Source organism: Stegodyphus dumicola, chromosome 1 (assembly GCF_044657685.1).
Source record: "Stegodyphus dumicola isolate Sdum_Otavi_A_Nest chromosome 1, ASM4465768v1".
NCBI lineage: Eukaryota > Metazoa > Arthropoda > Arachnida > Araneae > Eresidae > Stegodyphus > Stegodyphus dumicola.
Window position 1 is genome coordinate 1,679,504 of NC_140768.1, and position 9,797 is coordinate 1,689,300.

A 9,797-nucleotide genomic window follows, 5' to 3' on the forward strand; every position below is an offset into this window, starting at 1 on the left:
AAGTTTCTCTCCAGGCCCAATAGGACCCGACTTTCATAGGGTCAAAATTCACGAATTTCACACATTTCGCCAAGAGAATTCCCTATAACCGTTGCACCGAATTTCAAACCGCTCACACAGCACTTCCCATTCGGACACATGAACAATCCCCCGCAAGCGTTTTCTCGTAGCTCAATTTTTGACCCCGGCGCAAGCGACCGAAATTTCGATGGGGTCACGGAAATGGTGACTGAAATGGGCGAAATTTTGACCCCCTATATCTCGGGCCCTAATTGTCCGATCGACTTGAAATTTGAAACGTGGCCTAACAGGGTTTCGGCCTTCCTCCCCATGCTCCGCAGTCGCAGCTCACCATGGGGGGTCCCCCCTTTTCGCCCTAATGCTAAAACAAAAACTCGCGAATATCTCCGAAACGGTTCGATAGAATGTCGCAAATTTTGGTGTGAAAGGGCTCCCTATTTTTTCCTACAAACCCTCCAAATTTCGTGGTCCTAGCTTCAATAGTTTTTTTATGGTGAATTTTTGAATGTTTAAAGAATAGGCCAAAAATCGAACGGAACTTCCCTAGAGAAACTCCATTCGCGAATTTTAAAAATCCGAGATAGCCAAAATGCTGCTCTCGAAGAGTACATCTATTTAGAAAAAAAGTTTCTCTCTAGGCCCAATAGGACCCGACTTTCATAGGGTCAAAGTTCACGAATTTGACACATTTCGGCCGCGAGAATTCCCTATAAGCATTGCACCGAATTTCAAACCGCTCACACAGCACTTCCCATTCCGACACATGAACAATCCCCCGCAAGCGTTTTCTCGTAGCTCAATTTTTGACCCCGGCGCAAGCGACCGAAATTTCGATGGGGTCACGGAAATGGTCACTGAAATGGGCCAAATTTTGAACCCCCATATCTCGGGCCCTAATTGTCCGATCGACTTGAAATTTGAAACGTGGCCTAACAGGGTTTCGGCCTTCCTCCCCATGCTCCGCAGTCGCGGCTCACCATGGGGGGTCCCCCCCTTTTCGCCGTAATGCTAAAACAAAAATTCGCGAATATCTCCGAAACGGTTCGATAGAATGTCGCAAATTTTGGTGTGAAAGGGCTCCCTATTTTTTCCTACAAACCCTCCAAATTTCGTGGTCCTAGCTTCAATAGTTTTTTTATGGCGAATTTTTGAATGTTTAAAGAATAGGCCAAAAATCGAACGGAAATTCACTGCAGAAACTCCATTCGCGAATTTTAAAAATCCGAGATAGCCAAAATGTTGTTCTCGAAGAGTACATCTATTTAAAAAAAAAGTTTCTCTCTAGGCCCAATAGGACCCGACTTTCATAGGGTCAAAGTTCACGAATTTGACACATTTCGGCCGCAAGAATTCCCTATAAGCGTTGCATCGAATTTCAAACCGCTCACACAGCACTTCCCATTCGGAATCATGAACAATCCCCCGCAAGCGTTTTCTCGTAGCTCAATTTTTGACCCCGGCGCAAGCGACCGAAATTTCGATGGGGTCACGGAAATGGTCACTGAAATGGGCCAAAATTTGACCCCCCATATCTCGGGCCCTAATTGTCCGATCGACTTGAAAGTTGAAACGTGGCCTAACAGGGTTTCGGCCTTCCTCCCCATGCTCCGCAGTCGCGGTTCACCATGGGGGGTCCCCCCCTTTTCGCCGTAATGCTAAAACAAAAACTCGCGAATATCTCCGAAACGGTTCGATAGAATGTCGCAAATTTTGGTGTGAAAGGGCTCCCTATTTTTTCCTACAAACCCTCCAAATTTCGTGGCCCTAGCTTCCATAGTTTTTTTATGGCGAATTTTTGAATGTTTAAAGAATAGGCCAAAAATCGAACGGAAATTCCCTGCAGAAACTCCATTCGCGAATTTTAAAAATCGGAGATAGGCAAAATGTTGCACTCGAAGAGTACATCTATTTAAAAAAAAAGTTTCTCTCTAGGCCCAATAGGACCCGACTTTCATAGGGTCAAAGTTCCCGAATTTGACACATTTCGGCCGCGAGAATTCCCCATAAGCGTTGCACCGAATTTCAAACCGCTCACACAGCACTTCCCATTCGGACACATGAACAATCCCCCGCAAGCGTTTTCTGGTAGCTCAATTTTTGACCCCGGCGCAAGCGACCGAAATTTCGATGGGGTCACGGAAATGGTCACTGAAATGGGCCAAAAATTGAACCCCCATATCTCGGGCCCTAATTGTCCGATCGACTTGAAATTTGAAACGTGGCCTAACAGGGTTTCGGCCTTCCTCCCCGTGCTCTGCAGTCGCGGCTCACCATGGGGGGTCCCCCCCTTTTCGCCGTAATGCTAAAACAAAAACTCGCGAATATCTCCGAAACGGTTCGATAGAATGTCGCAAATTTTGGTGTGAAAGGGCTCCCTATTTTTTCCTACAAACCCTCCAAATTTCGTGGTCCTAGCTTCAATAGTTTTTTTATGGCGAATTTTTGAAGATTTAAAGAATAGGCCAAAAATCGAACGGAAATTCACTGCAGAAACTCCATTCGCGAATTTTAAAAATCCGAGATAGCCAAAATGTTGCTCTCGAAGAGTACATCTATTTAAAAAAAAAAGTTTCTCTCCAGGCCCAATAGGACCCGACTTTCATAGGGTCAAAATTCACGAATTTCACACATTTCGCCAAGAGAATTCCCTATAACCGTTGCACCGAATTTCAAACCGCTCACACAGCACTTCCCATTCGGACACATGAACAATCCCCCGCAAGCGTTTTCTCGTAGCTCAATTTTTGACCCCGGCGCAAGCGACCGAAATTTCGATGGGGTCACGGAAATGGTGACTGAAATGGGCGAAATTTTGACCCCCTATATCTCGGGCCCTAATTGTCCGATCGACTTGAAATTTGAAACGTGGCCTAACAGGGTTTCGGCCTTCCTCCCCATGCTCCGCAGTCGCAGCTCACCATGGGGGGTCCCCCCTTTTCGCCCTAATGCTAAAACAAAAACTCGCGAATATCTCCGAAACGGTTCGATAGAATGTCGCAAATTTTGGTGTGAAAGGGCTCCCTATTTTTTCCTACAAACCCTCCAAATTTCGTGGTCCTAGCTTCAATAGTTTTTTTATGGTGAATTTTTGAATGTTTAAAGAATAGGCCAAAAATCGAACGGAACTTCCCTAGAGAAACTCCATTCGCGAATTTTAAAAATCCGAGATAGCCAAAATGCTGCTCTCGAAGAGTACATCTATTTAGAAAAAAAGTTTCTCTCTAGGCCCAATAGGACCCGACTTTCATAGGGTCAAAGTTCACGAATTTGACACATTTCGGCCGCGAGAATTCCCTATAAGCATTGCACCGAATTTCAAACCGCTCACACAGCACTTCCCATTCCGACACATGAACAATCCCCCGCAAGCGTTTTCTCGTAGCTCAATTTTTGACCCCGGCGCAAGCGACCGAAATTTCGATGGGGTCACGGAAATGGTCACTGAAATGGGCCAAATTTTGAACCCCCATATCTCGGGCCCTAATTGTCCGATCGACTTGAAATTTGAAACGTGGCCTAACAGGGTTTCGGCCTTCCTCCCCATGCTCCGCAGTCGCGGCTCACCATGGGGGGTCCCCCCCTTTTCGCCGTAATGCTAAAACAAAAATTCGCGAATATCTCCGAAACGGTTCGATAGAATGTCGCAAATTTTGGTGTGAAAGGGCTCCCTATTTTTTCCTACAAACCCTCCAAATTTCGTGGTCCTAGCTTCAATAGTTTTTTTATGGCGAATTTTTGAATGTTTAAAGAATAGGCCAAAAATCGAACGGAAATTCACTGCAGAAACTCCATTCGCGAATTTTAAAAATCCGAGATAGCCAAAATGTTGTTCTCGAAGAGTACATCTATTTAAAAAAAAAGTTTCTCTCTAGGCCCAATAGGACCCGACTTTCATAGGGTCAAAGTTCACGAATTTGACACATTTCGGCCGCAAGAATTCCCTATAAGCGTTGCATCGAATTTCAAACCGCTCACACAGCACTTCCCATTCGGAATCATGAACAATCCCCCGCAAGCGTTTTCTCGTAGCTCAATTTTTGACCCCGGCGCAAGCGACCGAAATTTCGATGGGGTCACGGAAATGGTCACTGAAATGGGCCAAAATTTGACCCCCCATATCTCGGGCCCTAATTGTCCGATCGACTTGAAAGTTGAAACGTGGCCTAACAGGGTTTCGGCCTTCCTCCCCATGCTCCGCAGTCGCGGTTCACCATGGGGGGTCCCCCCCTTTTCGCCGTAATGCTAAAACAAAAACTCGCGAATATCTCCGAAACGGTTCGATAGAATGTCGCAAATTTTGGTGTGAAAGGGCTCCCTATTTTTTCCTACAAACCCTCCAAATTTCGTGGCCCTAGCTTCCATAGTTTTTTTATGGCGAATTTTTGAATGTTTAAAGAATAGGCCAAAAATCGAACGGAAATTCCCTGCAGAAACTCCATTCGCGAATTTTAAAAATCGGAGATAGGCAAAATGTTGCACTCGAAGAGTACATCTATTTAAAAAAAAAGTTTCTCTCTAGGCCCAATAGGACCCGACTTTCATAGGGTCAAAGTTCACGAATTTGACACATTTCGGCCGCGAGAATTCCCCATAAGCGTTGCACCGAATTTCAAACCGCTCACACAGCACTTCCCATTCGGACACATGAACAATCCCCCGCAAGCGTTTTCTGGTAGCTCAATTTTTGACCCCGGCGCAAGCGACCGAAATTTCGATGGGGTCACGGAAATGGTCACTGAAATGGGCCAAAAATTGAACCCCCATATCTCGGGCCCTAATTGTCCGATCGACTTGAAATTTGAAACGTGGCCTAACAGGGTTTCGGCCTTCCTCCCCGTGCTCTGCAGTCGCGGCTCACCATGGGGGGTCCCCCCTTTTCGCCGTAATGCTAAAACAAAAACTCGCGAATATCTCCGAAACGGTTCGATAGAATGTCGCAAATTTTGGTGTGAAAGGGCTCCCTATTTTTTCCTACAAACCCTCCAAATTTCGTGGTCCTAGCTTCAATAGTTTTTTTATGGCGAATTTTTGAAGATTTAAAGAATAGGCCAAAAATCGAACGGAAATTCACTGCAGAAACTCCATTCGCGAATTTTAAAAATCCGAGATAGCCAAAATGTTGCTCTCGAAGAGTACATCTATTTAAAAAAAGTTTCTCTCCAGGCCCAATAGGACCCGACTTTCATAGGGTCAAAGTTCACGAATTTCACACATTTCGCCAAGAGAATTCCCTATAACCCTTGCACCGAATTTCAAACCGCTCACACAGCACTTCCCATTCGGACACATGAACAATCCCCCGCAAGCGTTTTCTCGTAGCTCAAATTTTGACCCCGGCGCAAGCGACCGAAATTTCGATGGGGTCACGGAAATGGTCACTGAAATGGGCCAAATTTTGACCCCCTATATCTCGGGCCCTAATTGTCCGATCGACTTGAAAGTTGAAACGTGGCCTAACAGGGTTTCGGCCTTCCTCCCCATGCTCCGCAGTCGCGGCTCACCATGGGGGGTCCCCCCCTTTTCGCCCTAATGCTAAAACAAAAAGTCGCGAATATCTCCGAAACGGTTCGATAGAATGTCGCAAATTTTGGTGTGAAAGGGCTCCCTATTCTTTGCTACAAACCCTCCAAATTTCGTGGTCCTAGCTTCCATAGTTTTTTTATGGCGAATTTTTGAATGTTTAAAGAATAGGCCAAAAATCGAACGGAAATTCCCTGCAGAAACTCCATTCGCGAATTTTAAAAATCGGAGATAGCCAAAATGTTGTTCTCGAAGAGTACATCTATTTAAAAAAAAAGTTTCTCTCTAGGCCCAATAGGACCCGACTTTCATAGGGTCAAAGTTCACGAATTTGACACATTTCGGCCGCAAGAATTCCCTATAAGCGTTGCATCGAATTTCAAACCGCTCACACAGCACTTCCCATTCGGACACATGAACAATCCCCCGCAAGCGTTTTCTCGTAGCTCAATTTTTGACCCCGGCGCAAGCGACCGAAATTTCGATGGGGTCACGGAAATGGTCACTGAAATGGGCCAAAATTTGACCCCCCATATCTCGGGCCCTAATTGTCCGATCGACTTGAAAGTTGAAACGTGGCCTAACAGGGTTTCGGCCTTCCTCCCCATGCTCCGCAGTCGCGGTTCACCATGGGGTGTCCCCCCTTTTCGCCGTAATGCTAAAACAAAAACTCGCGAATATCTCCGAAACGGTTCGATAGAATGTCGCAAATTTTGGTGTGAAAGGGCTCCCTATTTTTTCCTACAAACCCTCCAAATTTCGTGGTCCTAGCTTCCATAGTTTTTTTATGGCGAATTTTTGAATGTTTAAAGAATAGGCCAAAAATCGAACGGAAATTCCCTGCAGAAACTCCATTCGCGAATTTTAAAAATCGGAGATAGGCAAAATGTTGCTCTCGAAGAGTACATCTATTTAAAAAAAAAGTTTCTCTCTAGGCCCAATAGGACCCGACTTTCATCGGGTCAAAGTTCACGAATTTGACACATTTCGGCCGCGAGAATTCCCCATAAGCGTTGCACCGAATTTCAAACCGCTCACACAGCACTTCCCATTCGGACACATGAACAATCCCCCGCAAGCGTTTTCTCGTAGCTCAATTTTTGACCCCGGCGCAAGCGACCGAAATTTCGATGGGGTCACGGAAATGGTCACTGAAATGGGCCAAAAATTGAACCCCCATATCTCGGGCCCTAATTGTCCGATCGACTTGAAATTTGAAACGTGGCCTAACAGGGTTTCGGCCTTCCTCCCCGTGCTCTGCAGTCGTGGCTCACTATGGGGGGTCCCCCCCTTTTTGCCGTAATGCTAAAACAAAAACTCGCGAATATCTCCGAAACGGTTCGATAGAATGTCGCAGATTTTGGGGTGAAAGGGCTCCCTATTTTTTCCTACAAACCCTCCAAATTTCGTGGTCCTAGCTTCCATAGTTTTTTTATGGCGAATTTTTGAAGGTTTAAAGAATAGGCCAAAAATCGAACGGAAATTCCCTGCAGAAACTCCATTCGCGAATTTTAAAAATCGGAGATAGCCAAAATGTTGTTCTCGAAGAGTACATCTATTTAAAAAAAAAGTTTCTCTCTAGGCCCAATAGGACCCGACTTTCATAGGGTCAAAGTTCACGAATTTGACACATTTCGGCCGCAAGAATTCCCTATAAGCGTTGCATCGAATTTCAAACCGCTCACACAGCACTTCCCATTCGGAATCATGAACAATCCCCCGCAAGCGTTTTCTCGTAGCTCAATTTTTGACCCCGGCGCAAGCGACCGAAATTTCGATGGGGTCACGGAAATGGTCACTGAAATGGGCCAAAATTTGACCCCCCATATCTCGGGCCCTAATTGTCCGACCGACTTGAAAGTTGAAACGTGGCCTAACAGGGTTTCGGCCTTCCTCCCCATGCTCCGCAGTCGCGGTTCACCATGGGGGGTCCCCCCTTTTCGCCGTAATGCTAAAACAAAAACTCGCGAATATCTCCGAAACGGTTCGATAGAATGTCGCAAATTTTGGTGTGAAAGGGCTCCCTATTTTTTCCTACAAACCCTCCAAATTTCGTGGTCCTAGCTTCAATAGTTTTTTTATGGCGAATTTTTGAAGATTTAAAGAATAGGCCAAAAATCGAACGGAAATTCACTGCAGAAACTCCATTCGCGAATTTTAAAAATCGGAGATAGGCAAAATGTTGCTCTCGAAGAGTACATCTATTTAAAAAAAAAGTTTCTCTCTAGGCCCAATAGGACCCGACTTTCATCGGGTCAAAGTTCACGAATTTGACACATTTCGGCCGCGAGAATTCCCCATAAGCGTTGCACCGAATTTCAAACCGCTCACACAGCACTTCCCATTCGGACACATGAACAATCCCCCGCAAGCGTTTTCTCGTAGCTCAATTTTTGACCCCGGCGCAAGCGACCGAAATTTCGATGGGGTCACGGAAATGGTCACTGAAATGGGCCAAAAATTGAACCCCCATATCTCGGGCCCTAATTGTCCGATCGACTTGAAATTTGAAACGTGGCCTAACAGGGTTTCGTCCTTCCTCCCCGTGCTCTGCAGTCGTGGCTCACTATGGGGGGTCCCCCCCTTTTTGCCGTAATGCTAAAACAAAAACTCGCGAATATCTCCGAAACGGTTCGATAGAATGTCGCAAATTTTGGTGTGAAAGGGCTCCCTATTTTTTCCTACAAACCCTCCAAATTTCGTGGTCCTAGCTTCAATAGTTTTTTTATGGCGAATTTTTGAAGATTTAAAGAATAGGCCAAAAATCGAACGGAAATTCACTGCAGAAACTCCATTCGCGAATTTTAAAAATCCGAGATAGCCAAAATGTTGCTCTCGAAGAGTACATCTATTTAAAAAAAAAGTTTCTCTCCAGGCCCAATAGGACCCGACTTTCATAGGGTCAAAGTTCACGAATTTCACACATTTCGCCAAGAGAATTCCCTATAACCGTTGCACCGAATTTCAAACCGCTCACACAGCACTTCCCATTCGGACACATGAACAATCCCCCGCAAGCGTTTTCTCGTAGCTCAATTTTTGACCCCGGCGCAAGCGACCGAAATTTCGATGGGGTCACGGAAATGGTGACTGAAATGGGCCAAACTCTGACCCCCCATATCTCGGGCCCTAATTGTCCGATCGACTTGAAATTTGAAACGTGGCCTAACAGGGTTTCGGCCTTCCTCCCCATGCTCCGCAGTCGCGGCTCACCATGGATTGTCCCCCCTTTTCGCCGTAATGCTAAAACAAAAACTCGCGAATACCTCCGAAACGGTTCGATAGAATGTCGCAAATTTTGGTGTGAAAGATCTCCCTATTTTTTCCTACAAACCCTCCAAATTTCGTGTTCCTAGCTTCCATAGTTTTTTTATGGCGAATTTTTGAATGTTTAAAGAATAGGCCAAAAATCGAACGGAAATTCCCTAGAGAAACTCCATTCGCGAATTTTAAAAATCCGAGATAGCCAAAATGCTGCTCTCGAAGAGTACATCTATTTAAAAAAAAAGTTTCTCTCTAGGCCCAATAGGACCCGACTTTCATAGGGTCAAAGTTCACGAATTTGACACATTTCGGCCGCGAGAATTCCCTATAAGCATTGCACCGAATTTCAAACCGCTCACACAGCACTTCCCATTCCGACACATGAACAATCCCCCGCAAGCGTTTTCTCGTAGCTCAATTTTTGACCCCGGCGCAAGCGACCGAAATTTCGATGGGGTCACGGAAATGGTAACTGAAATGGGCCAAACTTTCAACCCCCATATCTCGGGCCCTAATTGTCCGATCGACTTGAAATTTGAAACGTGGCCTAACAGGGTTTTGGCCTTCCTCCCCATGCTCCGCAGTCGCGGCTCACTATGGGTTTCCCCCCTTTTTGCCGTAATGCTAAACAAAAACTCGCGAATATCTCCGAAACGGTTCGATAGAATGTCGCAAATTTTGGTGTGAAAGGGCTCCCTATTTTTTCCTACAAACCCTCCAAATTTCGTGGTCCTAGCTTCAATAGTTTTTTTATGGCGAATTTTTGAATATTTAAAGAATAGGCCAAAAATCGAACGGAAATTCACTGCAGAAACTCCATTCGCGAATTTTAAAAATCGGAGATAGGCAAAATGTTGCTCTCGAAGAGTACATCTATTTAAAAAAAAAGTTTCTCTCTAGGCCCAATAGGACCCGACTTTCATCGGGTCAAAGTTCACGAATTTGACACATTTCGGCCGCGAGAATTCCCCATAAGCGTTGCACCGAATTTC